The following is a 6,476-nucleotide window of genomic DNA, read 5'->3' as shown; positions in this document are numbered from 1 at the left end:
CTTCTACTGCCCAGGGGGAAAAAAATGCAACAGGTAAGCGCACCTCAAAGCACGCTATACGCAGTGCACACAGAGTGAACCCAGCCACAGGCTCATGCTATTTATCTTTTACAAGACACGCCAGCGGGTGCTCTACAACGCACTTTAAGGGAAATTAAAGGTATTTTGGCTTGTTCTGCGCAGGGGAAAATACCGCAGCATGAAAGCGCACATCAACGCATGCTAGACTTAGCGCATACACCGTGAACCCAACCACAGGCTTGCACCAATTAGCTTTTACAACGCACTTTAGGGAAAGAAAAGGTATTTCGCCTTCTTCTGCGCAGAAAAAAATAAAAAAATCATGGGAACAAGCGCACATCAACGCATGCTAGTGTACAAAGTGTGAACCCAACCACAGGCTTGCACCATTTATCTTTTACAACGTACTTTAGGGAAAGGAAAGGTATTTTGGCTTCTTCTGCACAGGGGAAAAAAAAAAAAACCACACACAATGCAAGCGCACATCAACGCATGCTAGACGCAGTGTACACAGCGTGAATCCAGTCACAGGCTTGCACCATTTATCTTTTACAGATGCACACCAGTGGCTGCAGTACAACACACTTTAAAGCATTTGTTACCGCAACACATCTCTATTCCTGATATGTGTCTGCTGTACCATGTACTTGTATGATAAAGTATCCCGTTCTCTTTGTATTGCTTCCTTTGTATAAAATCCCTGTAAAGCAGTCCCTCTGCTTTCATAATAAAAACTGACCACAGTAAACAGAACATCGCATGGTCAGTTCTCTATCTGTGCTGGGAACCCAATGTACTCTCCTCTAATGACCATACTTGTCTAGACACGCCCCCGCTGAAGAGCCACCGGGAAGCTCAGTGTACTGCTGCTTCTCCTCCCCCCAGCACTTATGCAGCTGGGAACAGGGGGAATGTGATCACCTTATAAAAAAAAGGGGGGGGAGGAGTTTTCTTTTTTTTTTTTTTTTTTTTTTATCTATACAAAAATGTTTTGACTTTCATTTCTATTGTAAACTGAATGGCTTGTTTTACAAGGTGATTGCTTACAATCACTTTAAAGGGAAAGGAAAGGTATTTTGGCCTCTTCTGCGCATGGGAAAAATGCAGCATGCAAGGGCAGCATGCTAGACACAGGGTGCGCAGTGTGAAAACCACCACAGGCTTACATCATTTCATCATTTATCTTTTACAACGCACGCCAGCGGTACCATGCACTTTAAGGGAGGAAAGATATTTTGGCTTCTTCTGCACAGGGGAAAAAAAAAGCATGCAAGCACACATCGACGCAGCGTGAACCCAACCACAGACTTGCACTATTTATCTTTTCAAACGCACTCCAGCAGATCAGGTACAATGCACTTTAAGGTAAAGGAAAGGTATTTCGCTTCTTCTGCGCAGGGGAAAAAAATGCAGCATGCAAGCGTGCATTAGACGCAGCGCACACATCGTGGACCCAACCACAGGCTTGCACCATTTATCTTTTACAACGCACGCCAGCAGTTGTGGTACAACGCACTTTAAGGCAAAAGGTATTACGGCTTTTTCACGCAGGGGAAAAAAACGCAGCATGCAAGCGCACACCAACGCATGCTAGACACAGCGTGAACCCAACCACAGGCTTGTACCAATTATCTTTTACAAAGCTTGCCAGAGGCTGCAGGACAATGCAATTTAAAAGGAAAGGAAATGCATTTCGGCTTCTTCTGCGCAGGGGAAAAAAAAAAAAAAACGCAGCATGCAAGCGCACACCAACGCATGCTAGACACAGCGGATAAAGCGTGAACACAACCACAGGCTTGCACCAATTATCTTTTACAATGCACTTTAGGGAAAGGAAAGGTATTTCGGCTTCTTCTGCGCAGGAAAAAAAAACTCACAATACAAGCGCACATCAACGCACGCTAGACAGTGTACAAAGTGTGAACCCAACCACAGGCTTGCACGATTTATCTTTTACAACGTTCGCCAGCGGCTGGGGTACTACACACTTTAAAGGGAAAGGAAAAGTATTTTGGCTTCTTCTGTACAGGGGGAAAAAAAAAAAACACAGCATGCAAGTGCACAGCAACGCACGCTAGATGCAGCGCACACAGCGGGAACCCAACCACAAGCTCGCACTATTTATCTCTTACAAGGCATGCCAGCAGCTGCGGTACAACACACTTTAAGGAAAGGTATTTCGGCTTCTTCTGCGCAGGGAAAAAAAAACACAAGCGCACGTCAACGCACGCTAGACAGTGTGAACCCAACTACAGGCTTGCGCGATTTATCTTTTACTTTACAATGTACGCCAGCGGCTGCAGTACAATGCACTTTAAGGGAAAGGAAAGGTATTTCAGCTTCTTCTGTGCAGGAGAAAAAAAATGCAACATGCAAGCGCACATCAACGAACGCTAGACGCGGCACACACAGCGTGAACCCAACCACAGGCTTGCACCATTTATCTTTTACAACACATGCCAGAGGCTGCAGGACAATGCAATTTAAGGGAAAGGAAAGGTATTTCAGCTTCTTCTGCGCAGGGGAAAAAAACCGCAGCATGCAAACGCACGCTAGACTCAGCGGATACAGCGTGAACACAACCATAGGCTTGCACCAATTATCTTTTACAATGCACTTTAGGGAAAGGTATTTCGGCTTCTTCTGTGCTGGAAAAAAAACTCACAATACAAGCGCACATCAACGCACGCTAGACACAGTGTACAAAGTGTGAACCCAACCACAGGCTTGGATCATTTCACTTTTACAACGTTCGCCAGTGGCTGCGGTGCTACACACTTTAAGGGAAAGGAAAAGTATTTTGGCTTCTTCTGCACAGGGGGAGAAAAAAAAAAAAAAAAAAAAAACAGCATGTAAGCGCACAACAACGCACGCTAGACACAGCGCACACAGCATGAATCCAAACACAGGCTTGCACCATTTCTCTCTTAAAAGGCATGCCAGAAGCTGCGGTACAACACACTTTAAGGAAAAGTATTTAGGCTTCTTCTGCGCAGGGAAAAAAACTCACAACGCAAGCGCATATCAACGCACGCTAGACAGTGTGAACCCAACTACAGGCTTGCGCGATTTATCTTTTACTTTGCAATGTACGCCAGCGGTAAAATGCACTTTAAGGGAAAGGAAAGGTATTTCAGCATCTTCTGTGCAGGGGAAAAAACACAAGCGCACATCAACGCACGCTGGACACAGTGTGAACCCAACTACAGGCTTGCGCCATTTATCTTTTACTTTACAATGTACGCCAGTGGCTGCGGTACAATGCACTTTAAGGGAAAGGAATTTCAGCATCTTCTGTGCAGGGGAAAAAAAATGCAACATGCAAGCGCACATCAACGCACGCTAGACGCGGCACACACATCGTGAACCCAACCACAGGCTTGCACCATTTATCTTTTACAATGCACCCCACCCCAACGGCTGGGGTACAACGCAATAAGCGATAAGTATTTTGGCTTCTTTTGCGCAGGGGGGAAAAAAAACACAGCATGCAAGCGCACATCAACGCACGCTAGACTCAGCGGATACAGCGTGAACACAACCACAGGCTTGCACCAATTATCTTTTACAATGCACCCCAACGGCTGGGGTACAACGCAATAAGCGATAAGTATTTTGGCTTCTTTTGCGCAGGGGGGAAAAAAACGCAGCATGCAAGCGCACACGAACGCACGCTAGACGCAGGCACACAGAGTGAACCCAACCACAGGCCTGCACCATTTATATTTACAACGCACGCCAGCGGCTGCGGTACAACACACTTTAGGGAAAAGGAAAGGTATTTCACCGGCTTTTGCGCAGGGAAAAAAACTCAGAACGCAAGCGCACATGAACGCACGCTAGACGCAGCACACACAGCGTGAATCCAACCACAGGCTTGCAGCTGTTTGAGTTTCTACGTGAGGCAGGAGCTGTAGGCCTGAACAGGTATCTATGTGCAGATGACAACAGTCTGTGGCACACAACAATCTGCAGTACATACACACATGCAGCCTGGCACACGTGTGATTAGAATCATTTGCATTCTGCACCCCCCACCATACACAGATCAATCCCTCAGCTGCAACACCTTCACGCAGCTGCATGCCTTGCTCTATGAAGCCATTCCTATTTGAGCATTTTCATGCCCTTTCAGCTCTCTCCCCCCCTACTCCTCCCCCACTTGGTACTGCCCACACCACACGCTTCAGTGCAGTGGGCAGAACCATAAGGGGCATGAAAGGGGGGGGCGAATCCTGGAAACCCCAAATACAAAACCCTGCGAGGGAACTAGGGGAAGGAAAACGGAGGAGGAGGGGTTAAATACCATATAGCCCGGATAGAAGATAAGGACCGGCACCCCTCCCGAGGTGGACACGTTTACAGGCACCCCCCCCTCTTTCCTCCCTGGGAAGCACACACACACACAATAAGCAAAGGGGGAAAAAATCACAGTTTCATTCATAAGAGATGCCCAGGAAGGGGATGGAGGGCTGACACGGCTCCACCGCGGCCTATAAACTAGCGGAGACGCCGCAAATTAAAAGTTAAGAGGAGAACTTACCTAAAATGGCCACTGCTGCAGCCAAAATACAAACAGCTATTATTTGGTGAAGTTTAGCACAAGACACCCTGCAAGGACACCCTAACCTGGCCGGGGAACGCCTCCCCTCCGCGCTCATTGGTCGGCTGCCTGGCAGGCCGCACAGAGGCTCGCCGCTGATTGGTCAGTGGCTTGTCAAACAAGTGGTGGTCGTTTCAAGGCTGGTTGCGGCGTGGTTATTGCTTTGCTCCATTGTGCTGCTATTTGCATGGATGAGATGTGCTCTGTGATTGGCTGAGCGGGGGAAAAGGGGGGTGACATGAAGGGGGGTGCAGTGTGTGAGACAAGGGGGAGGAGGAGGGGGGACTCAGGGGGGGTCCTGCTGGATATTTGAGCTGCTTTTTCCTGCTAGCTTCATACTAATCTCTATCATGCATTTCAGAGCATGCAGCCCCCAGGTATACTGGGAAATAACTGAGGGCTGCTGGGTAGCCTGGTGCTGCATAGAGATGGCATGTGCTTGGGAAGCACACCTCCCAATACATGTCATGTCACTGTATGGGGACAAGGGGTATGTCTAATCCAGGGTGGCAATGGGCACATGGGATATGTACCATCTGGGTTGGCAGTGGGCACAAGGGGTATGTCTGCTGCAGTTTGGCAGTGGGCACAAGGTGGGTGTCTAATTCAGGTTTGCAGTGGGTATAAGGGGTATGTCTGCTGCAGGTTGGCAGTGGGAACAAGGGGTATGTCTAATCCAGGTTGGCAATGGGCACATGGGATATGTACCATCTGGGTTGGCAGTGGGCACAAGGGGTATGTCTGCTGCAGTTTGGCAGTGGGCACAAGGTGGGTGTCTAATTCAGGTTGGCAGAGGGCACATGGGGTATGTCTAATTCAGGTTGGCAGAGGGCACATGGGGTATGTCTAATTCAGCTTGACAGTGGGCACAAAGGGGGGCCTAATTCAGATTGGCAATAGACACGAGATACATCCGATCGACTTGACAGTGAGCACAAGGGGAATATCTGCTGCCAGTGGGCACAAGGGGTATGTCTGCCACAGCTTGACAGTGGGCACAAAGGGGTATGTTTTGATTGTCTACTGCAGGTTGGCAGTGGGCACAAGAGGTATGTCTGCTGCAGGTTGGCAGTGGGCACAAGGGGTAAGTCTGCTGCCAGTGGGCACAAGGGGTATGTCTGTCACAGCTTTACAGTGGGCACAAAGTAGTATGTCAGATCCATGTCTCTTACTGGATGGCAATAGACAAATGGGGTATGCCTAATTCAGGCTGGTAGTGGGCACAAGGAGTATGTCTAATTCAGATTTTCAGTGGGCACATGGGGTACGTCTAATTCAGGCTGGCAGTGGGCACAAGGGGGCATCAAATTCAGATTTGCAATAGGCACAGGAGCTATGTCTGATCCAACCTGACAATGCACACAAGGGGTATGTCTGCTGTAGGTTGGCAGTGGGCACAAGGGGTATTTCTGATCCAGGCTGGCCATGGGCGCAAAGGATATGTCTGCTGCAGGTCAGCAGTGGGCACAAGGGGGTATGTCTGCTGCAGGTCGGCAGTAGGCACAAGGGGTTTATCTGCTCTAGGTTGGCAGTGGGCACAAGGGGTATTTCTGCTGCAGGTTGGCAATGGGCACAAGGGTTGTGTCTTGTCCAGTTTGGGAATGGACACAAGGAGTTTGCCTAACTAAGGTTGGCAAGGGGTATGTGGGATCCAGATTGGCAGTAAGCATAAAAAGTATGTCTGCTCCTGGTTGACAATGGGCTCAAGAAGTATGTCTGTTCCAGGTTGCAAAGGGCACAAGGGGTATGTCTAATTCAGGTTGGCAATAGGCACACAATATATATCCAGCTTGACAATGAGCATGAGGGGTATGTCTGCTGCAGTTTGACATTGGGCACAAGAGGTATGTCT

At 48.5% G+C, this 6,476-nt stretch overlaps 1 protein-coding gene across 1 annotated transcript in view; it reads right to left on the bottom strand.

Annotated features, from left to right (window-relative positions):
• CHD6 (chromodomain helicase DNA binding protein 6) overlaps positions 1–4,656 on the bottom strand; it is a 239,720-nt gene extending 235,064 nt beyond the window's left edge. Inside the window, exon 1 of the mRNA XM_082271900.1 lies at positions 4,565–4,656. The gene's annotated coding sequence lies outside the window, so the exon portion shown is untranslated. The remainder of the gene's footprint in view (positions 1–4,564) is intronic.
• Between the last annotated feature and the right edge of the window lie 1,820 nt (positions 4,657–6,476).

The sequence above is a fragment of the Pelophylax lessonae genome, assembly GCF_965119305.1.
Source record: "Pelophylax lessonae genome assembly, chromosome: 11".
Classification (NCBI taxonomy): domain Eukaryota; kingdom Metazoa; phylum Chordata; class Amphibia; order Anura; family Ranidae; genus Pelophylax; species Pelophylax lessonae.
This window is presented reverse-complemented; position numbering and strand designations above follow the sequence as displayed.